At 43.9% G+C, this 27,145-nt stretch overlaps 1 protein-coding gene across 1 annotated transcript in view; it reads right to left on the reverse strand.

Moving 5' to 3' along the window:
• The window catches only part of PACS1 (phosphofurin acidic cluster sorting protein 1), a 150,662-nt gene extending 123,523 nt beyond the window's left edge, over positions 1-27,139 (reverse strand). The window contains exon 1 of the mRNA XM_010837764.1: positions 27,097-27,139. The gene's annotated coding sequence lies outside the window, so the exon portion shown is untranslated. The remainder of the gene's footprint in view (positions 1-27,096) is intronic.
• Between the last annotated feature and the right edge of the window lie 6 nt (positions 27,140-27,145).

A 27,145-nucleotide genomic window follows, 5' to 3' on the forward strand; every position in this document is an offset into this window, starting at 1 on the left:
CTGCTTTGCACAACTGTCAGCTGTTTCCACCAAGACAATGAGCTCTTTATGGCCAGGCCTGGATCATACTCATGTTGGTAGTTTTCTGAGCACACTTGACAAAGAGTTGACATCTGGTGTTGTCTACAGATGTTATCTTGGGGGGAGGGGGCGGGGGGGGGAAGACCAAAGAGAAAGAACAATAACTAGAGCACCCTTCACTCTCTCCACACCCCCCCCATCAAAATTAAATCCGAAGGACATTTATCACTTCAACTTTACCACTGACATGGAACTTGTGGGCTAGCCTAGCTTTGAGCTTCAGGAACCCAATCTGAAAGTAGAAAAGAAGAACAATTACCCTTCAACTTTTCAGGAGCCAGTGGGGCGTATGGAGAACAAGATTTTTGTTCCCTAAAAGGAGATGGCATTTTAATTCTCCACTGCTGACTTCAAGGCCACCAGTATTTTAAACATCATCACCATCTTCATCCCAAAGGAACTGGCGTGGTAATCAGCTCTAGAGCCTTGGCAGATTCATTTGTCTGTTCTATTCATTTTGCATCCATTACTTAGCTGTATTACAAATCCGTTCTCTAACATAAAAGGGAAGAGGGGAAAAAAAAAAACCTTTCTTCAGCCATTCAATGATGTTAATTACCTCATGCAGCCTGGGCTGGTTTGATCTGAGAGAAGAGATTAAGGAAGTTCCCATCAGGCATCTCTGGTTTCAAATTTTCAACGTCTTACGTGTCTCCAAAAGACTAGCAAACTCACACAGCTCTATTTAGCAGAAGGTTCTCTCAGTCTACAACACATAAAATGAAAATAAAAATTCTGCTTCAAGAAAAATGGACAGAACGCAATGCATCAGCTGTAAACACACAGGACCCTGGTGTCATGAAGTCTCCCTCAAACAGCACATATTGGTCAAGCCACAGCTCTCTCTCAAGTGATCACCCATTTCACAGCTCTGTCTGTCAGCCCCAATCCTCTCCTTGGACCAGAGTGCGTGTCCTGTGCCTTCAGATGCCTGGTAGGCAATTTTAATGTACACAGAAACACTCATTTCTCAGACAAAATCCATCAACATGCCTCCCCACAGCATTTTTCCAACCTCCTGTGCCCTTCTGTGGCTCGTTTGGTCTGAGACCCCGAGAATACTGATCGAACACTCCTCTCTCTCTTCCTGACTACTTTTTCCTTAAAGCCTGTCCCTCTCCATTCCTATTTGTTGAGCTTAGTCTCCTATCCTTTCATGGTCAAATAACCAAATCAGAAAACAGAATATGTGCAGCCCTTAAGAAGAACAAAATAGAATAAAATCTCTTGACTTAACAGGAATTCCTCCAAGGTGCTCAATGAGTAAGGATGCAAAAGACAGTTCTAATATGACTCCCTTTGTTAAAAGCTCTCCCCAGTCACTCTATGCATGTGTGTGTGTACGTGAGTACGGAGGAAAAACGCGTTGTTGTTATTTAGTTGCTAAGTCATGTCTGACTCTTTGGCAACCCCATGGACTGTAGCTGGCCAGGTTCCTCTGTCCATGGGATTCTCCAGGCAGAATGGGTTACCATTTCCTTCTCCAGGGGACCTTCCTGATCCAGGGATTGACCCCATGTCTCCTGTACTAGCAGGTGGATTCTTTACCACTGAGCCACCTAGGACATTCCATGGAGAAAACTATAGAAGGATGTAAATACGAGTTAGCTGGTAGGGAGTAATGAAAAATGAGAAGGTGAAGAGCAAGGAGAAAACAAAGGAAGCAAAACACAGAAACAACAGACTTCAAGAAACACTACATATATGCCGCTGCTGCTGCTAAGTCGCTTCAGTCGTGTCCGACCCTGTGCGACCCCATAGACGGCAGCCCACCCGGCTCCCCCGTCCCTGGGATTCTCCAGGCAAGAACACTGGAGTGGGTTGCCATTTCCTTCTCCAATGCATGAAAGTGAAAGTGAAGGTGAAGTCACTCAGTCGTGTCCGACTCTTAGCGACCCCATGGACTGCAGCCCACCAGGCTCATCTGTCCATGGGATTTTCCAGGCAGGAATACTGGAGTGGGGTGCCATTGCCTTCTCGGAAACAATACGTATATATGTGTGTGTGTATATATATACATACACACACACACACGTACATGATACGTATCCTATACGATTTCTTCTGTGAATCTAAGTAAAAGCATATTCAGGGCTTCCCAGGTGGCACTAGCGGTAAAGGACCTGCCTGCCAGAGGAGGCGATGGCACCACTCCAGTGCTCGTGCCTGGAAAATCCCATGGACGGAGGAGTTTGGTGGGCTGCAGTCCATGGGGTCGCTAGAGTCGGACATGACTGAGCGACTTCACTTTCACTTTTCACTTTCCTGTACTGGAGAAGGAAATGGCACCCCACTCCAGTACTCTTGCCTGGAGAATCCCAGGGACGGGGGAGCCGGGTGGGCTGCCGTCTACGGGGTCGCACAGAGTCAGACACGACTGAAGTGACTTAGCAGCCGACCCAGGAGACTTAAGAGACACAAATTCCATCCCTGGGCTGGGAAGATCCCTTGGAGGAGGGCATGACGATCCACTCCAGTGTTCTTGCCTGGAGAATCTCATGGACAGAGGAGCCTGGCGGGCTACAGTCCATAGGGTCCCAGAGAGTCGGACACGACTGAAGTGATTTAGCACACCCGCAAAAGCATATATAGATACATTTTTTAACTTTTAAACAAAATGAATGAAAAGTACTAAAAAAAAACTCAACTGCACGAATGAAAGAATCTCTCATTCATTCAGAAAAGATTTTAATATCAATACTTAACTGGTTTTAAAACATGTCTAAAAATTCTTTGATAGTCCTCTCATGAAAAGGCAGAAAACAAAGATCCCCTTGAATATGAGCTGGGTTTAGTGATTCGCTTCTAATGTCCCAGGTCATGTGAGCAAAGGCAATACGGCTTCCACCTGGCTCTCTCTGTCTCTGGTGATGCCAGCCCTGGGAACCCAGACACCTTGGTGTGAGGAAGCCAAACAGTCACACGGGAAGGCCGCCTCTAGGTGTCCCAGCAGCAGCCCAGGCTGTCAGACAGTGAGGGAAAGAGCCTGCGCCAGATCCAGCCCCAGCCTCCAAGCCGCCCAATTAACCTCGAGCGGAGCGGAGTATCTTTGCTGAGCTCAGCTTAAACTGCAGATCTGTGTGCCAAAGAACACTGTTCAAATTTTAAGCAGCTAACTTTCAGAGTGGCTTCTTTTTTTTTTTTTTTTCACAAAAGAGTCAATAACTGGGACAAATACTATTTAAGATTTTATGGAGTAAACTGGGTTGCTTCTCTCCACCTCTGCTGTCTTAAGTGTCAAGGTTAAGAAGTCTACTGCCAGGCTCCCTGTTCCCCAACTTCTCCCTGCTAGTGCTCGAGGAGCCAGGGTGTGCTGGGGCAGGGTGCAGACGCGGCAGAGCGGGGAGAAGGCCAGGGGAGTTGGGAGATCACTTACAATCAGCAAATAAGTAAATACATTGAGGATAATGAAAGCCAGACTTCTCACTCTTGGAAAAGGCACTAGCAAACATGGAAAGGGGCAGGGCTGGAGAGCAGCCTGAGGTATTATATGGGAATTGAAGATGTTAGTTTCAACTCAGGGTATTTTATAGTTTAAAAAAAAAATAAAAATCCAGGTTTTCTACAGAAATAGAGAAACTCTGTGTGTGTGTGTGTGTGGGTGTGTGTGCGCGCGCGTGCGCGGTATGTGCTGTAGATACACACATTTCTAGGCTCCATCTTCTGAGCAGATGTAGAAGCAATGACATCCTGTAACAGTGAGCACCACAAACTCCTGATCTTGGTTTCTAAATGCCAACCTCCACTAACAGAACCAGGACTCCTTAGAGAAATGGCTGATTCCTGGGCCAGGACAGGGGAAACACAAGATAAGCATGGAACATCTTGTTCTAGAAAAATTAGAAGTGTTCAAAGAATACAAAGGACATACAAAAGGGCAACAGCCTGAAACAGCTCTTACTGACCAAATCTGGGGTAGTCTGAGCATCAAAATAAATCATAATACTAGTAAATTACAACACAATGAATAAATCACAAATCCATTAGTCTATACTGAAAGGAAGAAAGAGAGCAAGGGAGGGAGGGAGGAAGGAAGGAAGGAGACAAGAAAGGTTTACCCTTACAACAGAACAGTTTATAAATGTAGAAGGAATAATGGAAACAAAAAAACACCATTTGGCAAACACACAGTTGTTGCTGATTCAGGCAAGACACTAAGGCTGGTAAGTTTGAAGTCTGATGAAAAACAGGATATTGACCTGATCTTAAACTGTCTCCACACAAAATACTCATCAGTTACAAAAAGAAAAACAATGCCTTTACAAGCAGAAAAAGCAGAGATGCCACGCAGACACCAACATGACCAGATGATCAAGGTTAACATCACCAGTAACGGGACTAGTTAACACCATGTGCTCTATGATGGGACGGACTGAGAACATCGAAGCATCACGACCTGAGACCGGGCACGAGGCAACAGTAATAGAGTCAGCTTGCAGATCATCCTCCTGAACATACAGCTGCTGAGGACATGAACGACAAGAAAGAATGGAGGGGTTACCCCAGAGTGGAGGACACGAAAAGACCTGACAACTAGACCCAATGCGTGTTCCATGATGGGATCCTGGGCCAAAACCAAAAGGAGGTGCTGCTGGGCAGCGGGCAAAATGTGAGCAGGGTCTGTGGACTGGAGAGGAGGGTTTTATTGATGCTAACGACCTGCCTAAGAGGGAATGCAGTAGTTATTTAGGAGTGCACTTGATTCAGGGGAATGTTTCGCAAAAGAGGGAATCATATACATAACTTAGTCTCAAATGGCTCATAAAGACTAATTTAGAGAAAGCTGTTCTGTTTTTATAAGAATAGCATAGAATAAATTGTGGTAAAATAGAAATATAGATGTAAATATAATTAACTGTTAGTTGCTCAGTTGTGTCCAGCTCTTTGTGATCCCCACGGACTGTAGCCTGTCAGGCTTCTCTACCCATGGAATTCTCCAGGCAAGAATACTAGAGTGGGTTACCATTTCCTTCTCTAGGGGATCTTCCAGACCCAGGGATTGAACCCAAGTCTCCTTCATTGGCAGGCAGTTTCTTTACCACTGAGCCACCTGGGAAATCCAGTTAGTCATGCAAATTAAAACCACAAGGAGCGAACATCTCAGATCTGTTCGCATGGCTAAAATTAAAAAAGACTGACAAAATGAAATGTTGGTGGAAGTGTAGAGCAACAGGAACTTCTGTACACTGTTTGTATGAGTTACCTACCGCTGCACAACAATATGACCTCAAATGTGGCAGCTGACAATGACACATGTTAACATCTCACAGTTTCAGTGGGATAGAAGCCCATGTGTGGCTGGGCTGAGTCCTCTGCAAGGTGCCAATCAAGATGCCCACTGGGTCTGTGGTCTCACATGAGGCCTGAGCAGGGCAGGATCTGTATCCAAGCTCACCTGCTTGCTGGCAATGAAGAACATTCAGTTCTTCATGGGCTCCTGAACCGGGGGTCACATTTCCTGCTGCCTGTGGACTTGAAGCTGCCCGTGAGGTAACACAGTCACGCCCACTCCATCGCCTCTGTCATTTTCTATTAGGAAGGAGCAAGTCACACATCCCACCCACTCTCAAAGGGAGGGGTCACACTAAAGCATAAATACCAGGGGACAGGGATCATGGGGCCACCTTAGAATCTGCCACAGTAAGTGAGAATGTTAAGTGACCACTTCCTTTTATAAACCAGCAGTTTCTCATAAAGTTAAGGATAAACCATTCCACTGCTAAGGATTTACTCACAAAGAAAGGAAAGTGTAACTCCACAAAAGACCTACACACAAACATTCACAGCAGCTTTATAAATAAAAGCCAAAATCTGCCGGGACTTCTTTGGAGGTCCAGTGGTTAAGACTCTGCCTTCCCCTTTTCATGAAGATGGCGCCGAAGGCGAAGAAGGAAGCCCCTGCTCCTCCTAAAGCTGAAGCCAAAGCAAAGGCTTTGAAGGCCAAGAAAGCAGTGTTGAAAGGTGTCCACAGCCACAAAAAAAAGAAGATCCGGACGTCGCCCACCTTCCGGCGGCCCAAAACACTGTGGCTCAGGAGGGAGCCCAAATATCCTCGGAAGAGCGCCCCTAGGAGAAACAAACTTGACCACTATGCCATCATCAAATTCCCCCTCACCACCGAGTCAGCCATGAAGAAAATAGAAGACAACAACACACTGGTATTCATTGTGGATGTCAAGGCCAACAAGCACCAAATTAAACAGGCTGTGAAGAAGCTCTATGACATTGACGTGGCTAAGGTCAATACTCTGATCAGGCCTGATGGAGAGAAGAAGGCATATGTTCGACTGGCTCCTGACTATGATGCTTTGGATGTTGCCAACAAAATTGGCATCGTCTAAACTGAGTCCAGCTGGCTAATTCCAAATATAAAAGTTTTCACTATTAAAAAAAAAAAAAAAGACTCTACCTTCCAATGCAAGGGGCACGAGTTCAATCCTTGGCTGGGGAATTGAAAATCCCACACGCTTCATGGTGCAGCCAATAAATAAGTAAAAATTTTTTAAATAAAAGAAAAAAAACTACTGCAAACATTTTTCCATCAGGAGGAGAACAGATAAATAAATTCTAATATTTGCTTCAATGAAATACTACCTGGTAATAAAAAAGAATGAACCACTAACACACAATGTGGATGCATCTGGAAAAAGAAGGTTAACACAAGAATATGTAGTCTATGATTTCACTTATATGAGACTCAGGAACAGGCAAACATAATCTATGACACTATAAACCAGAGCAGTAATTGCCTATGAGAGGTGGGGACTGACTGGAAGTGATACAGACGTTCTTGATTAAGGTGCTGGTTACATGAATGTATATTTTTGTCAAAGCTCATCCAAGTATAACCCCAAGACCTGTACAATTCACTACATTCAAATTTTACCTCAATTTTTAAAAATGTTTAAGTGCATATTAATAGAAAGTGAAAAAAGTGCAGCACAGTAGCTTAGAGTATAGGTTCTGGGGCCAGACTGCCAGGGTCTGAACTCCGGCTGTGTCGCTTTCCTCAGCCAGTTACCTGACCCTCTGCACACCTCCACCTGTCCGACAATTGAACGAACCGGCACTCGGACAGCACTTAGCGCAGCACCCAGTACATATTACGCGTCCAGTTAACAGAAGCTGTCATCAAACAAACCTAAAAAAGATGACTATGAATGCTTGGGAAATCGAAACGTTGGCCAGGAAAGGCAAATCATAGTTGGCGACGAAGCACAACAGTGACTTTCCTTTCTAGAATCATAATAACACAAGCCCTGAAGAATCGTCTGACCAAAATTACAATTTTACTGGGAGAATGAGGTGATGGTAAACAAGCTAAACCATCTTCCACATCTGGAATTCACCAGATAATAGCCAAAGACGGCTTTTGAAAGAAGCCTTGTAGAGCTGCTTGACTCTCTTAAAATATGTGCATAACTTTGACTAGAAATAAATACGACAACTAGGGAAAACAAACTAGTAAGGGGAAGTGGATGAGTTAAAAAATAAAACCAGACTGGAAAATAATCAAATGCTGAAACTTCAAGTGAAACCAAAATGTAATTAAAACGAGCATCTGAGGACTTCTCTGGCGGTCGGTCCAGGGGTTGAGACCCCATGCTTCCACTGCAGGGGTCATGGGTTCGATCGCTGGTCAGGGAACTTAAGATCCCGCCTGCTGCGAGGTGTGGCAAAATACATAAAAAAATAAATAGAAAGCAAGCACCTGTGTGTATGAGAAGGTGCACTCCAGAGGCAATACTAACTACAGAGACTTAAGGTCATGGGGGAATTGAGGAGATTACACTGTAATTCAGTATCATACGAGTATTAAGTCTATTCCTTATTAAAACTGCATAGATAGAATCCTTCTTCTCTCACAACATTCCAAAATCTTATCACCTTTCCATCCAGTAACAGGCCAGGGATTTCTCAATCCTTTGGCTGGAAGCCCAGGGTTATAGTGTATTAATATGCATGAAAATTTGACTATAATAATGCATCACCTAAATTCACATGGAAACTTTCAATGAGGAACATAAAATTTGCTTAAATTCTACCAGAATACTCCCAGCATTTCTAAGCAGTAAGCTGACGAAAGAAATGCAAAGTGAGTGGTTTGCTTACTTTCTTTTTGAAAACCAGAATTAAGACATAGGAATCCCAGCAGAGTAGTATTCTTGCTGCCTTCCTATAAACACACGCCTTTTAAAAACCAAACACCACTTTCCATAAACAAGTTATCTCTAAAGTGACCACACTCATAGAACCCCAGACTGGGCGGATTCACACTGTTCAAGAGACTTCACCTTGGTAATCACGCCTACAGCCCCAGCAAAAACCAGGCAGCAAACTCACAGACAAACTCAAGGGCTTTTCCACAGTGCTCGAAGATTTAGAAGGTATCTACAGATTGCTCATCTGTTCTTCCCAACACCCCTAGGTAGTCCGCTCGACAGTCATTTTTACTTCTGCCCATTCTGATGAGATGGAGACTCAAATAGTAACAAATCACAGCTGTTGTTCAAGGCAGGACTTAACTCTTCTGGCTCCAAGTCCAGTGTTCAATCCACTCTACCAGTCTATCTATATAAATAGGAGTCTGTGAAGATTAAGCATTTGCTAATTTTTAAGGTCTAGATTAGGGATGACATCATTAAAATTGCTGGCTTATTTTAGGTCTCTTCCTAAAACAAAAAAGTCAAACCCACTTACTTCATGGACTATCATAACTGGAATATAATGGTGGTGACATGTCCGCAGGGGGCCTTCTGGATTGTCACAGGGATTAAGGACTCCACTGACGTTCAGTGGTGGAAAAAAACAAGAATACCAGGCCTCCTCCGACCCACAATTCCTTTGAGTCCTGCACAGTTAAGAAATGACTACCTTTCTACACAATTTCCGACATTCATGTAAGTGGAAATGTTCTAACCAGGGGCAGAACCAGGTCTTCTAGGCCCAAAGTTTATACAAGCTGGAGGGTCCCCTAAAGGAAAGCACACAAAATCACAGTTAGAGCTCAGATTTCACAATATTAAATACATTAGACTAGATGAAAGATTTACAATACTTCTATCTTAAAAGTGCAAAATCAATGGAAGAAGATCTAAATATTTGAATGGAAGGACATGACACATCCATGGATTGGAAGACCCAATACTTTAAAGATTTCAGTTCACTCCAAATTAATCCACAGAGCAATGCAATCCTAATAAAATTCTCAAAAAAAAAAAAAAAAAAGAATTCAGGGAAATTGAAAAATTGATTCTAAAACGTTTAAGGGAAGAAAGAGCAAAAATCGGTCAAGGCAATCATGAAGAAACACACAGCTAAAGACTTACATCACTCAGTAACAGGCCTACTGTGAGGATGGAGGAACAGAGACGGGGACACTGGTACAGGCATACACGACCTGACTGACCCTACAGACGGAAAGTCTAAAAATAGGCTCACACGTGAGCTGTCACGTAATTTACAATCAAGGTGACACACAGTGGAAAAGATGGTCTCTTTTTCAGTTTAGTTTTATTTTCAACTTTAATATAATAAGCTTCGCCCATTTCGAGAGTACAGTTTCATGAGTTTTGACAAATGTGTAAGCACCATCATAATCAAGACAGAACATTTCCATTGAAAAGATGATCTTTTAAATAAACGGTGGAAGGTTAATGGAAGATCCCTGTGGGAGGAATGTATCTTAACCCTTCACTTCACACGTAGACCTCAATTTCAGATGAACCGTAGATCTAAACGTGAAAGGAAAAATAATACAGCTTGAGAAGAAAATATTAGAGGATATCTTCATGATCTTGAATGGACTATGATTTCTTAAATAGGGGACTTCCCTGGTGCCTCAGTAATAATGAATCCACCTGCCAATATAGGAGACATGGGTTCGACCTCTGGTCCGGGAAGATCCCACCTGCCTCGGAGCAACTAAGCCTGTGGGTCGCAAGGGCCTGTGCTCTAGAGCCCAGGAACTGCAACCACCAAAGCCTGCATGCCTAGAGTCCGTGCTCTGCAACCAAAGAAGCCGCCATGATGAGAAGCCTGTGCATCACAACTATAGAGTAGCTCCCACTTGCCACAGCTAGGGACAAGCCTGGGCAGCACAAAGACCACGCACAGTCAAGAATAAACGAGTAGATAAATTCTAAAAATTAAAAAAAAAAAGATTTCTTAAATAGGGCAGCAAAGACACTAAATATAAAGGAGAAAATGTATAAATTGGGCGGATTGAAGATTAAGAACTTGTGTTCACCAAACAACCACTGAAAGAGTAAAAAGGAAACCCACAGAGTATGAGAAGATATTTGTAAGAAAAAGAACTCCTACGAGTCAATAAAAAAGACAACCCGATAAAAAAATGGGCGAATGACCTGAACAGACAGTTCATAAAAGAGGATACCAGACAGTTGGAAAGCTTAGAAAAAGGTTCTCAACATCATCAGGGAAATGCAAATTAACACCATGGGGGCAACTTTCAGAGCAGAACAACTAAAATGAAATGCCAACAGCAACTGATGCTGGAGACGTGGCCCACCTGGAACTCACACGGCCCATTAATTCCACTCCTGGTTATCTACTCCAAAGAAATGAAACAAACTGTACGAGGGTGCTTATCACCTCCAGCAAATGGGTAGGAATGGCCACAGTAGCCCTATACACGACATGGGACATCTCCCACATGACTAGCCCAGTAATTACATAACTTGAGATACATTCAAACAATGGAATACAATATAGCAACAAAAATATATGAGCTGCAACCACAGGCAAACAAACATTATGGTGAGCAAAAAAAGACATGATACATAAATTGGTGCAGCTGCTATGGAGAACAGTACGGAGGCTCCTTGAAAAACTAAAAACAGGAGAACCATACATATGATCCAGCAATCCCACTGCTGGGCATATACCCTGAGAAAACCATAATCCAAAAGCACACACGTACTCCAATGTTCACTGCAGCATTATTTACAACCACCAGGATGTGGAAGCAACCTAAATATCCATCGACAGATGAATGGATAAAGAAGATGTGGTACATACATACAACAGGATATTACTCAGCCATAAAAAGGAACGAAATTAGGTCACTTGTACAGATGTCGATAGACCCAGAGACTATCAAACAGAGTGAAGTAAGTCAGAAAGAGAAAAACAAGTATTGTATGTTAATGCATATATGTGGAATCTAAAAAAATGGTGCGGATGAACCTATTTCCAGGGCAGGAATAGAGATGCAGACATGTGGACACAAGGGGAGAAAGGGAACAGGGAGGGACAGCCGGGGAGATCAGGAGATATATTAATACCTACCCTACTTCTGAACCGTGGTGTTGGAGAAGACCTTGAGAGTCCCTTGGACTGCAAGGAGATCCAACCAGTCCATTCTAAAGGAGATGAGCCCTGGGATTTCTTTGGAAGGAATGATGCTAAAGCTGAAACTCCAATACTTTGGCCACCTCATGCGAAGAGTTGACTCATTGGAAAAGACCCTGACGCTGGGAGGGATTGGGGACAGGAGGAGAAGGGGACGACAGAGGATGAGATGGCTGGATGGCATCACCAACTCGATGGACGTGAGTTTGAGTGAACTCCGGGAGTCGGTGATGGACAGGGAGGCCTGGCGTGCTGCAATTCATGGGGTCGCAAAGAGTCGGACACGACTGAGCGACTGAACTGAACTGAACCATGTCTAAAACAGATAGCTAGTGGGAACCTGGTGTATAACACAAGGAGCTCAGCTCGGTGCTGTGATGACCTAGAGGAGTGGGACAGGGTCGGGGGGAGAAGGTCCAAGAGGGAGGGGATACATGCACACATACAGCCGATCCACTTTGTTGTACAGCATAAAGTAATATAACATTGCAAAGCAATTACACTCCAATTTTTCAAAAAGTGGCAGCATTTGGAACATGCAAAAAAAAAAAAAGAGTGAACCAAAGCAGGCAGAACTAACTTACGCGTTTACAAGTTAGGATGTTAGTCATCTTTGGTACGGGCAGAGGCGGACAAGGTAGTGTTTTGGGCTGCTGGTAATGTGTTGTTTCCTGAAATGGGTGCTAATTTTGCAGGTATGTTCAGTTTGTAAAAACTCATCAACTGTACTGATGATGTGTATTCTTTTCTAAGGACTACCATACGTTATACTTTTTCAATAAAAAGGTTTTTTTAGTCAGGTATAGGGCCATGGAAGTAGCCCGCACACATAAAGGGCCTTGAAGCTTAAGTTTCATTAGCTTCATAATACATTTGCCTTTGGTGTCTCCAGACATACACGTATGAAAATAAAAAGCAGTTTATAATGTTCTAAGCCTAAGATTTAAATAGATTTTACATAGAAGCTTCACTAATTTTCCACCAATCAATATACACTGAATTTTCCAGAAATGTAACCAATGTAACTACTGTAAATAAAGACTGTATTTTGTTTTGTGTAGAATCTGATGAAGATTTATTCACCACTTTAGAAAACCATGTCACCAGTGATATAGCCACGTATCATGAGGTCCCCACAGGGTACACTGAATCAGTCTCTACATACAGGTGCCGCATCCACAGCCCATGTGCAAGCAGGTGACAGCAATGGTTTCCAACATGCGGTGAACACTTACCCATGTCTCCGGAGAATCTACACATAGAAATGCTCGCTGTATTACAGGACAGCTTTCCTTGTATGTTTCCTTTATATTGCAGTTAAGACACTGTACACATGTTGATAAATCTTATTATCTGGGAAATTTCATTTCAGGATAGAAAAGGGGCCATAAAATCTGAAGTGTTGAGAACCAGTTGCAAACCATCAAATAACTGTAAAGAGAATCCTAATTCTTGCATTTGATAACTGTTCTTTTACACTACTCACATTACCTAAATCACAAGTAAAGTACTTATCTAGAACGTTTAAAAAAAAAAAAAGAAAAGAAAAACTCAGCTACCATTTTCAACAGTAATTACCTAAATGTATCTATTATAAATATTACCTAGACATGGTGAGCAGAACAAGAGGGAAACAGGAGTTCAAACTACAAGATCTAACTGAGCCCTTTTCCTTTTAAGTCAGCAAGATCCAGTCTGGCATTCGCAAGCAAAAGCTTCCATTATTTTTCTGTTCTCTTTCAAAAATAGCTCCACCTTCAAGATTACACAAATTAGATCATTCTGCAGCAGGATTCCTCCTTATAGAGCAGCTCCTAGGAAGCACAGACAGGCTGTCTGCTGTAGAAAACCAGTCATTAAAAAAAAAAAAAAGGAAAGAAAGAAAGAACAACCAAATGTTTTTTACTTTTCAGTTCCACTGGATTAGTGACAAAAGGTATGTGCTGTGGCTGTTAATGGTAGCTCTCTCTCTCTCATCAAACACCATCAAGCAGGTAAGGATCAGAGCAGAGCTCCCAGACCAAACTCACATGGCAGCAGAATAATTAGGGACAGTGAGACGCCACTGCTCCAACAGCTTCACCAAGGCCTATGGCATAAAAAAGAATTTATCTAGGTTTTTAACATAATCAGTCACCAACCTATGGATTATTCCATCACCCAGTAAATCCCCAAGGAAATTTACCCCCAATTAATCACAAGGGGCAAATGGAGAAACAAAGTTCCTCAAGAGCTTTGAAGAGTTCTGTTACCCAGATCTCCTTCTCAAACCATGTCATTTAACGATAAAGAGATGACAATAATTATTATTTCTTTTAGTGAAAAACAGAAAACTGACACAAGGAAGTTAAATGAAATCTTGAAGTCATTCCTTGAATCCTTTTCTTCTGTCATATCCCAAATATGCAAATCCTTTAGGCTTGAAAAGACCATACCCAGAATCCGACGACTTATCTTCTCTACCACCCTGCCTGGAGCCAACGTCAGCTCCTAGCACATCACTTCCATACTCCTAACAGGAGCCCCTGCTCTCGCCCTTGCTCTTCTTCTATACGCAGGGCTCTCCTACACACAGGGGTCAGTGGCTATTTTAATATGTAAGTCATCATCATGTCTCTTCTCTGGCTTGAAATCCCAGTGGCTTCCTCATCTCACTCAAGGTCAAAGCCAGAGTCCTACAAAGGCCTACCAGATCTGGTCCCTTCGCTCTCTCTCTCTCCTGTTATTCTCCACCTCGTTCACTTGCCTCCAGCCTGAGGGCCTCCTGTATGTTCCTGGAACCTACCAGTACTTACTGCTCCCTCCACTGGCTTGCCTAGTGTGTGCTGCACACCATTACTCCCCCTCTCTGGGTCTTCTAAACCACCTTATTTCATAACACACTCTCTGCCTCACTTATCTGAGCCTCTCCTGCTTTAATTTTCACCATCTGACATTCCCTATCATTTTCTCACTCATTTGCTTATTGTCTGCTGCCCACTTTGCCCTGAGAAGGTGACTCCCAGGAAAGTGAAAGTGAAAGTCGCTGAGTCGTGTCCGACTCTTTGCAACGCCATGGACTATACAATACAGTCCATGGAATTCTCCAGGCCAGAACACCAGAGTGGGTAGCCTTTCCCTTCTCCAACGGATCTTCCCAACCCAGGGATCAAACCCAGGTCTCCCGCGTTGCAGGTGGATTCTTTACCAGTTGAGCCACAAGGGAAGCCCAAGAATACTGGAGTGGGTAGTCTATCCCTTCTCCAGCGGATCTTCCCAACCCAGGAATCAAACCGGGGTCTCCTGCATTGCAGGCAGATTCTTTACCAACTGAGCTATGAGGGAAGCCTAACTCCCAGGAAAGCTGGATTTTATTTGTTTTATTAAATGCTCTTCCCAGGTGGCGCAATGGTAAAGAATCTGCCTGCCAATGCAGAAGATTGGGTTTGATCCCTGGGTCGGGAAGATCCCCTGGAGAGGGGAATGGCTACCCACTGTAGTATTCTTGCTGGGAAAATTCCATGGGGTTGCAAAGAATCGGACACAACTGAGCAAACACACGTACATACATTAAGTGCTCTCTCCTCAGTGTCTAAAATGATAAGGCGTGACTTTCCTGGTGATCCAGGGGTTAAGACTTCCAATGCAGAGAGCGCAGGTTCGATCCCTGGTCAGGAAATTAAGATTCCACATGCCACGCAGCATGGCCAAATAAAGAGAAAAAATAAATAAATAAAATGGTGACTAAATAAAATCTCCTGTCTGTGTGTTATCTACCAACTGAATGATGTTACTAATAGGTAGAGGAGGAGCCACAGAGACCCAAACCCTGATGGTGAGGAAAAGCCAAATCAGAAACCAGACTCCAGAGCCAAAGCATTTCTGGCACGTGGTTTTAAAGAGATTAGAGCAACTTGCTGACTTTTTTCCTCCAGATATAAGAATAGGAGGAAATACCTGAATGAGCATCAAAGAAAACAAAGCAAAACAGAACAAAACCCAAACCCAGATAGAGCCACCATCCCAGTCATTTTTCTATAAAACATTCTCTTAAATGGACTCAATCAGTTCTCTTAAGTGGCACTCGGTTATCAGTGAAATTGCCTGAGGAGGCCCTCCAGGAATGTAAGTAAACACACCACTGGCCTAAGGCCAAAGCACACCAAATTAATCCTACGCCAAAGCCTAGCTTAGATCCTGTCCCATTTCCAACCCAAACTTTTGTTTCCCCAGTGAGATGGTACTTTCCTTTTCCTCCATGGAGAGAAAAGTCAACCAAAAAGATCAATGGGCAGTGCTTAATAACATTACGGCTGCTCCTTTTAATAAGTTTTTTTTTTTTTAAAGGAAAGATGGAGGAGATTATCTACAAGTAATAAAAACAAAGCGATAATGCTCTTGCATATGGTTAATGAACCATTTTCCTCATTAAAGATAAGGGCATAAACAAGTTACTGCACATCTTGGTGGCAGAAAGGAAATACAATTAAATCCATTAATAGCCACAAGAGTTTTTATGTTCCCAGAGGACCCTGGTTTCCAGCGCTGCTTATTCATTTTCATCCATAGCCAAAACAATGCATGGCAAGGATGACCGAAGGCTGTGTGGACTATCCACGTATTTCACTTTTAAGGAGACAATTCTACTAAACAACAGACTTCAGGTAGATGCTGCTGCCACATTCTATTGGATATGAGCTGACCTAACAAAAGCCTACCTGTAGAGACAAAGTAAATGATGACTAACAAATCAGGCCTACAGATACTCAACCATCACACTCAGTTTCACTACTGCTACCCAAAGATGTTAAAATGATTTCTGTGAACAGAGATGCTGAAACACTTCACAACTATATGAACAGAGATGCTCAAACACTTAACAACTATTTTGTTTCTCTGCATAACAAGTCAACAAGGACAAAAAAAGAGGTAATCAAACAAATTTAACTAAGCACCAGATATAGGGCTTTACTTGTAGTCCAATCCCAAAGGAAAATGTGACTTGTATCTCCAACTACATCTTCAATAGGGTCTCTGACTCCCTAAGACTTGAGAAGATTAAATCCCTACCCTCAACTCACCAGCAAGCCTGCCTGGCGAGCACAACCTGGACCAGGAGGTGAGCAAAACAGCCCCACTGTGGGTCTAAGGCTCTCAGGTTATACTCCCCGTTACTCTTAGTCTCATACTCAGAGCCCATTCCTCCCTAACATACTGACTGACTGGTTCTTCAGTTCATAGAATATCAGAACCAACAAAGCAGAAAGAAGGCATATCAATAGCAACAGGGAGAAACGAAGGCAAAAACAAAACTAAAAAAGCAAACACGTCACTTTAAAAATAGTTATGCACCATGCGCCAGTCCACACTCTTCATTTCAAGCCCATGAGGGTCTCATTCATCCTGATGATCCACATGGGAGAAGAGGTTAGCCTGTGTTTTATACATTCTCAAGGAAGAACCAGAAACATGTAAATATATTTTTAGGTTTATAACCAAAATGGGAAAATAAAGTCTTGGTGCTTATTACAGAAGAAACTGACACGTCTACAAAGATCCAAGCGCTTCAGGATAGACCTTAAATGTATTACCAGGTTTTCCTATAAAAGGAGGATACAGTTTTTCTACAGTCTGAGACACAAAAAGGAAAAGTGAAAAAGACCAACTCTGCTTAAATCCTCATTTTCCTAGGAGTCACTCAGCTTTTATTGGTGATAAATGGCTAGCTGTAAACCGGTTTAGTTGCTCTTCTGGCTGCCAAAGCAGAGCTAAAGAAGTCAGCAGGTAGAATAGGGAAGCTGTCAAGTCGAGCTGGCTCAAAACAAAGTTGTGGTTTGCAGGCGGGGCCTGAACCATCTCTTCCGTTCATATAAGCTGGCAGGATGTAGAAACAGGATCCCGGCGCAGTCACTGCTTCAGAGAACCAAAATATTTTCCTTTGACTTTCTAGTCTATTAAGCTTGGGGTTTGGCAGGATCTGTGTCTACAGTGAACCCAAGACCTTATAATGGTCCCCGGGAGGAAATCGGAATATAAACAAGGTAGCCCTGATTCTAGACAGAAATCAGTTTTGGGAGGGATATCGAGGAGAGACAGAGAAGCCAGGCTGGCAATAAAGACAGCAAGAGTAACAGTAATATTAAGTGTTTTCTATGTGCCACAAAAGCAATTAACTTGTATTAATCTCCCTTAATCCTCATAATACATGAATGGTAGGGGAATTATTATGCTCATTTTACAGATGAGAAAAATGCAGCATTAGAGAGGTTAAGTAATTTGCCCAAGTCACTCAAACAGTAAACCAAGATTCAGGATTAAAATCCTGGCTAACTGGCGCCAATAGCTGGGCCATGTGATGCGAAGAGCTGACTCATTAGAAAAGACCCTGATTGAAGGCGGGAGGAGAAGGGGACAATAGAGGATGAGATGGCTAGATGGCATCACCAACTCAATGGACATGAGTTTGAGAAAGCTCTGGGGGTTGGTGATGGACAGGGAAGCCTGGCGTGCTGCAGTCCATGGGGTCGCAAACAGTCGGACACGACTGAGTGACTGGACAACAACTGGCTCCAGCACTGACGCCTACAGACACTATGCTATGAAGCCTCTCACTGTCTGCAGTCTGGTAACAGAGCAGCATTCTGTAATCCCAACATCACAGCGTGCGTGCTAAGTCACTTAAGTTGTGCCTGACTCTCTGCGACCCAATGGACTGTAGTCCACCAGGCCCCTCTGTCAATGGGATAACATTACAGCGTCCAAAGCATTAAACATTATCAATCATGAGAGCCAGAGAGCGCTCAGGGAACACCAAGTTTAAACAGAGAAACAGTTCCTGAGTCATGAGACAAATCCCAGCTCCACCTCCCTCTAAACTGGGGAGCCCTACAGAAATGCCTTCCCCTCCCTGGGCCTCGATTTCCCTTCCTGGGGAGTTGACGGTTACCACGCACACAGCAAAGGCTTAGCAGTCTGCTTCCCTTCACCTGGGCAGCAGCCTAAACACCTCCTCACCAGAGGCCTTCCCAATCACACTGCCCAACCCTCTCCAGTCCCCACGCCGCTTTCTCATCATAGCACCACCCACCACCTGCCTGTTCACTCTGGATCTATTTACCGGTTTATTACCTGTCTCCCTCCACTGGGACGTTCACTTTAAGAGAGAATGGACTTCATCAACCTGCTTGCTGCTGGTTCCCCAGCCCCTGGAGCAGTGCCTGGCACATAGAAACACTCAACAAATATTTGTTGAATGCAAGAACCATGTAGGAGAGACTTTCACTCAATGAACTTTACAAATAAACAGGCACTGTTCATTGACAAACACATTTATCAAGCGCCTATAAAATGACTATGTAAACAGACAGGATTGTTTCAGATGGCGCTAGCTGCTGTGAAGATTTCTAAACTCCCAGGACGGAACGGGCAGGTGGGGCAGCTTTCCAAGTAGCGGGTCAGCTGAAACCTGATACCCAGGAGCCAGTCACACGATGATCGGGGGACAGGGCATCCAGGCAGAGGGAACAGCAAGTGCAAAAGCCCTGAGGCAGGGCGACCATGCCGGGGCCCAGCCTGTGGAGCCAGGCGATCATGGGCAGCATGGTGGAGATGAGGTCGAAGCCATGGGAAGGACCCCTCCAGGAAGTATCTCCAAAGTCAGAAGAAGGCTTTTACTCTATGTGTGATGACAAGTTACTTGATTGCGTGTCTTATCTTCACCAGTGACTCAGTGATAAAGAATCTACCTGCCAATGCACGAGAGGCAGGTTCGATCCCTGGGTTGAGATCTCCTGGAGAAGGAAATGGCAACCCGCTCCAGTATTCTTATCTGGGAAATCCCTTGGACAGAGGCTACAGACCATGGGGTCGCAGTCAGACAGGACTTAGCAACTAAACAATAAACTTATCTTTGCCCAGCAGATTGTACACTTTATGAGATAAAGGATTTTGCTTGTGGCACATACTGGCTGGTCTACAAGCATCTGTTAAATGAACTGGGGAGAGTATGAACAGGAGAGTGACATGATCTGATTTTCATTTTAAAATATCGCTTTGAACTGCGGCTAGTGATTACCTTCTGGGAGGAGACCAGGGTGGCAGAGGACGGGGAAATTTACAAACAAGGACACTAGATGTGCTTTCTGGGCACTGGAAATCAGAGACAGGGGAAGAAAAGGCTACAATCTAACCCCTGAAGCCATTTGGTGTTTTCAAACAACAGAGAGGAAAAGGTCCGTGAGGAGGGACCAAATAAATGACAACTGATGTCCTAAGCCTTTTGTGTTTTTCTAAACTATTTAAACCACTACAAAGAATCTCTGTCTCACTTGTAACAAGAGGAACAAAAGGAAGCTCAAAGCCAGACACATACACAGACAGACACACAGAGTTTTGGAGAAAAACGGTAAAGAAAAAACACTTTCCTACATCTAAGAACAATAACCAGGCTAACTTTCCTCAGGGACAATTAAGATTCCACTTAGCACATCCAAACTGTTAGCTGGGCGGCAGGGGGGATCTTGCTCAGAACAAGGCTCTGAGAGGCAGACTGCTATCCACAGGAGGTGGCAGACTAAGAGAGGAGCAGACACTGTAACAGGGACCAAGTTTTATTTAATTTTTTTTAACAAGGATGCCTTGGACTTCAGTCCACCAGGCTCCTCTGTCCATGAGATTTTCCAGGCAAGGATATTGGAGTGGGTTGCCATTTCCTTCTCCAAGGGACCAAGTTTTAAAACATCACTCCTTTCACACCCACCTATATCCCCGCCCACCTACATCCGCACTGGGTCACTAAAAGAACATCCAGGGTAGAGCACTCACACTGGACATGTTTACTACCTGTCTCCCCCCACTAGAATGCTCACGCTAGGAGAGAACGGACTCTGTCTATTACCTGATCTCACAGTGTAATTTCTAAGAGGTACGTTATAGTTCTAAAAAAACTTTTGCCAACATCATCTCTGGATGCTACAAGTGCCTCTCCTTACAGAACTGAAAGTGCTGAATGGATGAATGAAACACAGGTTCATCCGGGAGGTGTGGAGCATCATCACTTCTAAGGGGGGAAGAGGAAGAACAGTACTTGGGGGCAGAAAAATTGGCAAAGCTGTCACTCAACTCCAATATCAGTGCCCCCTCCTCACCTGTGCCTCGCCACCCATCACCACGAAGAGGGCAGAGGGCAAAGCGCTCTCCAGCCACCATTTTTGTTATCAATAAAGATGAACAAGCAACTCTAGAACCAAGAAAGGAGGGTGAGGAGTAGAGTGGAATCTCAGCCCCCACCACCATGCCTCAACTATCCAACCTTTTTTTCACAGCTTTATTGTGATATAAAATGTGTAAGTTTCCCTCCTTTGACATACGTGTACAACTGAGTACAGTTGACACGTATCTTTAGATATTTACTTATTTTAAAAATATTTAAAGTATTTATTCATTTGGCTGCAGTGGATTTTAGTTGCGGCATGTGGGATCTAGATCCCCGACCAGGGATCAAACCCAGGCTCCCTGCATTGGGAGCTCCAAGTCTTAGCCACTGGACCACCAGGCAAGTCCCTAAACATCTATTTTTAAAACAACATTTACTGGTCTTTTCTGTAATATGTGTTTATTACAGAAAGTCTGGAAATCACCAAAAAATATACAAGCACAGAAATTAGTATCACACATAATCCTACCAACTAAAAACCATTCTGGAGTTAATGCCTCCAGACAGTCTTCTCTGTAGATATTGACTAAGACCTAAAATTGTGAGAAACAAATGGACAAGGAAGCATCAGGAAGCAAATTCTCTCCAGGAGGAAGCAAGCTAAGTAGAAGGTAAAAACGTTTAAAGAGGGGAAACTAACAAAAGAAAACTAATGGGTCCTTGGAAGAGAGAAGAAAAGGGACATTCTAAAATAACTTGAAGAGGACAGACTGAGGACTCAGTCTAATTAAACAAATAAGGAGAGACCATAAATATGGCAGCCACCAGCCACAGGTGACTGCTATGACACGAAATGTGGGCAGTACAACGAAGGAAGAGGATTTTAAATTTCACTCAATTTCAATTAATATTAAGTAGCCACACGTGGCTAGTTGGCTAGCTGTATTGAACAGCACAGCTTTAAAGAGAAAATAGCCTATGATCTTAAGACATAATTGAATGTCAAACGAAATGTTTTAAGTAACTGTCTTCTGGAAGATGTAAAAGCTAAGCAATAATACATCATCACTGACTGGCCTTCTCCATGGCGCTACCCAAGGCAGAGGCCAGGCACCGGTCTGCCTAAGTGGCTCCCTGAGCTGTGACTACAGCTCTTCTCCAGTTTGTAATAACATAAAAGGGAAAGCAGGTCCAGCAGGCTTTCTCATCAGATCGCTGCCCTGTGAATGAATGCAGAGGTGGCGCCCGGGCACACACGTTGCTTCTCTAAAATCCTCCCAAGTTTTGCTGGTTATTCCTCTAACTAGGCCTAAAGAAGGGAGGATTCTGTCAGGGCTCGCCAGTCTAGAACCCAACCACCTTGCTCAAGGCCAGCCCCATGGCCAACTTCAAGCTCCTGTCCTTTCTCCAGAGCCCTTAATACCACTCCAAACTCACAATGGAAGAAGACCCAACTCTTGCCATCATTCCCACAGCTTCCTTGTTTTCTCAAAGTGCTCCGAGAATGTGACACCACAGATTCAAGCCAAGTTGACTGCAAATTTCAGAGGACCTACTGAGCCTTCCAGTCCAGGCCAAAACAGGACAAGCCTCTCGGAATGAAGCAGTAAAAACACACAGCCCCAGCACTTTCTGGCTGGCACCTTCCTCATGCACACAGAGATGGTACCAGAAGTAAGAACAGCAGCAGCTTATTGGCTCAGCTAAGAAACTGGAAATCTAGTTTAAAAGGAAATCACATAACCACTCATGTGTCCAAAAGATCTGTAAATCAATACATGTAAAACGGACTCTGTGAAAGTCATTCTGTCTCTGACTTAAGGAATCTGAGCTTCCGCAGGGACGGTGGGTAATATTACCGCGATAGAGAGGCTATTGTATTACAACACTCACAATGTGAAATTCAAATCTTCTAAGGTACAGATACACTTTTCAGACTTTCAGTGCTAGGGAAATAATAGAAATTTCACCAGGTCTCTCTTTGATCAATTACATTTAGTTTATATCTATCATTTAAGAAGTACTTTCTCCTGTAGACCTATAGGCCCTATTTTATCAACTGTTTCTTTTTCTTTTTCTCTATTTTTCAGCCATACCACGAACCATGTGGGAGCCATGTGGGAACCATGAGTTCCCCCACCAGGGATCGAACTCATGCCCCCTGTAGGGGAGGTGTGCTGTCATAACCCCTAGATCACCAGCAAAGACCCTATTCTTATTTTACATTTATTTCACCCACATATTAAAATGGATAGTAAGTAAAAGTATTACCAATCAACAGATCAAAACACCAAGGCATTGGAGAATTTGCCCCAGCACACAGGAAGAACAGCAGCAGTATATCCTGGCTTGCCTAGAGCTTTCATGCTTAGAGGGGCAACTGGCCTCAAGGGCCTTCATGAAATCAACACTTCTACTGCAAGTTGGCCAGTGACGCCAACTCGGCCATGGTCACATCCTTTTTTTTCTAAATGTGGTCTAAACGAGAAGTGACTGATAACCACTGAGCTCCTTCCCTAAGCATACATACAGATAAGAATATGCAAATATGCTCTGGGCTCAAAGACAAATGTGATACAGTTCCTGAGTGATACAGCAGAGCACATGTTGTCCCCTCAGTCAGTTTGACACTACAGAAAGAATTCAGTACACTTATGAAATTTAATCATCTTTCTGTCTCTACTTACACAACTCAAAAAGAGGAAAGAACATGAGGGGAAACGTCACCATACAAACAGCATAGAGAAGGGATCAATGAGACGCTAAAACCCTTCTTGTGACATCAAGCTACTTGCCACCTGGTGCCGACGATGATGCTAAGTGTGAAGTGGTGCCGACTTTAAAAGCTGTGAATTTCATAAAGGAACTGTTATAACTGACCTCCCCACTGATTGTTGTTCTTTAATCACTAAGTCATATCCAACACTTTATGACTCCATGGACTGTAGCCTGCCAGGCTCCTCTGTCCAAGGGATTTCCCAGCAAGAACACTGGGTTGCCATTTCCTTCTCCAGGGGATCTTTCTGATGCAAGGATCGAACCCAAGTCTCCTGCACTGGCAGGCGGATTCTTTGCCACTGAGCCATCAGGGAAGTCCAGAATCTTAACAGCCAATTATATTTCACAATGATTACCTCTGGGGAGTAAGAACAGACATAGGGGCTTTCCTTTACAATTTTCATCTTTCTGTACTGCTTGAATTTCTAATCATGGACATGTATTAATCTTTTTATTTTAAGCCACAGAGAAGTCATATACAACATAAGAAACATGGTCAGTACCACTGCAGTAAGTTTGTATGGGGACAGATGGTTACTGACGTACGACGATCATTTTGTAATGTATGCAAATGTCAAATCACCATGCAGTACATCTGAAACTAACATAACATTGCCCATCAACTATATTTCAGTGAAAATTTTGAAATTCCAGGTGAGAAGAATAAAAATCTACTGATTTTTTTTTTGGAAAAAACATCTTTTTATTATAAAAAATACTGATAAAAAATGATAATGAATAGAACAGCTTTAGTTATTTTTAAAGCCAACTACAGATATGCTCTTCATTCATGAAAAAAAATACTGTGGATTCTGAAAGAATTTAGTAGCTGTTAAGTCAAAGCACCTACTTGACAAACAATTTTATTTAAACATCTGATAAAGGGAAAGCTTTTTTTTTCCTTCCCCAAAAGTACATTATATTTCTACAGGGATCAAGAAAAGGAGCATGACATTCCCTGCGCTCAGCTTTTCAACTCTCTTCTCCACACCAGGCAGAGGATGACGTTTTCACAAGACTGAATCCCATGACATTTCATACATACCTAACCTTGGGTCATACAATCACACTGACATTTCTCAAGTGCACATAAATCACACGTTTATGTCTCATTGAGCTTCACGAGATGAGAATGTTAATTCAAGGTGAAATACAGAGTGCAGACTGCCAATACACCCTCAACAACGTGAACAAGTATACCAAGGAGACCTCAAACTAACTGGATGGCTCTAATAACGGGGAGGGCCAAGAGCAGGCCATTTTCTCCCCACAGGGTGTTATTTTCCATCCTGCAGATAAAACAACACGCTCCAAAGAGCACAAGTGTTCCACCAGGAGCTGGGAGGCACAAGGGTGACGAGTGAAAAACAAAGTCAGAGCAGGACAGCTGACAGTCCCAAGGATTGCTTAGTAGACATGACATGACTGCATGCTCCCTGCAGGTGACAGCAACAAGCCAGCCTGAGGCTCTCACACCACGCCAACATAATAATTCCTGATTTCATCAGGATGCCTAGCCGTTTCTTGGGCGAAAAATTTATTCTCTGGACCTCTCAGTGACCAATAGGGACAGACTGGAAATCAACAGCCATCGGTGATTTTATTTATCCTCCTTGCTGGCAGAGCAGCTTCTTGTCAGTAAGCTTATGCCTTTTCAATCTAACAAGCTAGAGAAGGCAGCTGTCCAAATGTCACCAAACGTAGTGATAGATGTGAAGGAAGGACAGGCAAGCCTGAATTACTCACACTGGACCCAGGGAGGAAGGGACTCAGTGCTCGTGTATTTGAAAGAAGTAGATGAGGCTATTTCAGCTATAGATGGGCCTGCACAGAAAGAGAAAGGCAGGCCTGCTTAGGACCAGGAGGGGTAAGCCACCACATACTGAACTCCTAGTTGAGTCTGGTGTGTGTTAGGGTGTTGGCCAAACCAAAGCAATCTGGTGTGGCTCGCGACTGCCCTGAAGAAAGGACAGAGAAAAAAGAAAGTAAAATCAGTGAAGCGAATGCCGAAACACAGGGACACCAAGAGCAGAGGGGGGCTGATGGAAAACAATCCAGCATTATCTAAAAACATTCCAGATGTATATCCTTCCAACCGCAACTCCACCCCTACACACAAAGACATCCTAAAGAAACTTTTGCGAGAAGTGCCAAGAGTCCTGGACAAAAATATTTATAGCATTACTGTTCATGTTAACAAACAGGAAACAACCAAATGTTCATCAAAAGGAGATTTACGGTATATTCGTACTGTGAAATTCTTACCCCTTAGGGAAAATGTTTCGAGTTACCATACAGCATCGATGATTCTCACAAACAATGTTGAGTTTACACACACACACACACACACACACACACACACACACAAATAGGTCACAGAACACATACATTATGAGAGCATTTATATAAACTTCCCAAAACATTCACAACGAAAAAACATTGTCTAGAGATGCACATACATAGTAAAACTAATTTTAAAAGACCGGGAAATGAGGGACACACAATTCACAATAATGTTTACCTTTGTAGGGGGAAGCAGGGGACGTGCCTGGGAAGAGGCACCCAGGGCTCCAACGCAACTCTAATGCTCTTTCTCAAACTGAGTCAAGGACAGAGATGTGCTTCTTGTCATTTTTTTTATTTTAAAGTCCTCTCTAGGACATACATCATTTTGTATGCATGAAACAATTCAAAATAAAAGGGGGCTGGAGAAGAATGAGAGTTGAAGATGTAACCAAGCCATGCTCCCTAACCCCCACTTACATGTCCATCTGCCCAAGATGGGGCTTCCAGAGTGAGGAGCAAGTCACACTCCAAGACAGCAGAATCAACTCGGTTTAGAGGTGACAGGAAAAAATACCACCTTCAGGCACTTCTCTGGGCTTCCTGGGTGAAACCAACTCCACAGTGTCTAGTCAAGGGGTAAGCTATGAGACACTGCACACTGTCCCCAAAGTGCGTGAGAAGACTGCCTTGTCCATACAGAAACAGAAAACAGCCCAACTCAGGTACATTTTACCAATGGAAAGTCCCCATGGTTCCAACAGACAGAGGAATAGATTGCAGTTAGGAACATGTGGCCCTGCAGGGCTAGGAGAATATGTGACCGGTTACTGGGGGTGCGGAGGAGAGGATGAAAAATACACTTGAAAACACAGTAAATAGGACTTTTCCAAGACCATAAAAGCCCAGACAGAATGTGTGTATTTGGAGTACAAATGGACGTGTGTTTTGAACACAAACTAGAAGCCCTAAGGGTTACCATATGGGCTTTACCTGGCAGAAGATGACAACCAAGTTTGGCACATGCCAAGTATATTGGGAAATAATAATATCTAGAGAGATCTACACCACATCCATGTAACACAGGTACAGCCCACGGGCGCTGGCGAGGCAGGGAAAAAAGTCTGTGACTTTCACGGGGAAACGGACAGGAAGGCCGGATTCTGTCAGAAGGCCCAGGGCAGAGAATGCAGTGGGCCCCGCTCTGGGAGGGCAAGAGGGTGGTCCCGGCCCGAGACCGAAGGCGGGCATGCCAGAGGAGGGCGGGGTCCCCTCGGGAGGAGTCCCCAGGAGGCTGGGCAGGGACGCAGCGAGGCAGCCGAGGGGGAATCCAGGGCCGGGGCGCCCCCCTTGGCCGACGGGACGGGGAGGAATAGGAAGGCGGGGGCCTGTCACAGCCCCGGCTGGGCGGTCCCCGAGGGCCTGGTCGCCCCCCGCCCGCCGCTCACCTGGGCACGCAGCTGGACGAGCTCCGGTCCACCTCCCAGGTGGCGTACA

Source organism: Bison bison, unplaced genomic scaffold, assembly GCF_000754665.1.
Source record: "Bison bison bison isolate TAMUID 2011002044 unplaced genomic scaffold, Bison_UMD1.0 scf7180017864080, whole genome shotgun sequence".
NCBI classification, from domain to species: Eukaryota; Metazoa; Chordata; class Mammalia; order Artiodactyla; family Bovidae; genus Bison; species Bison bison.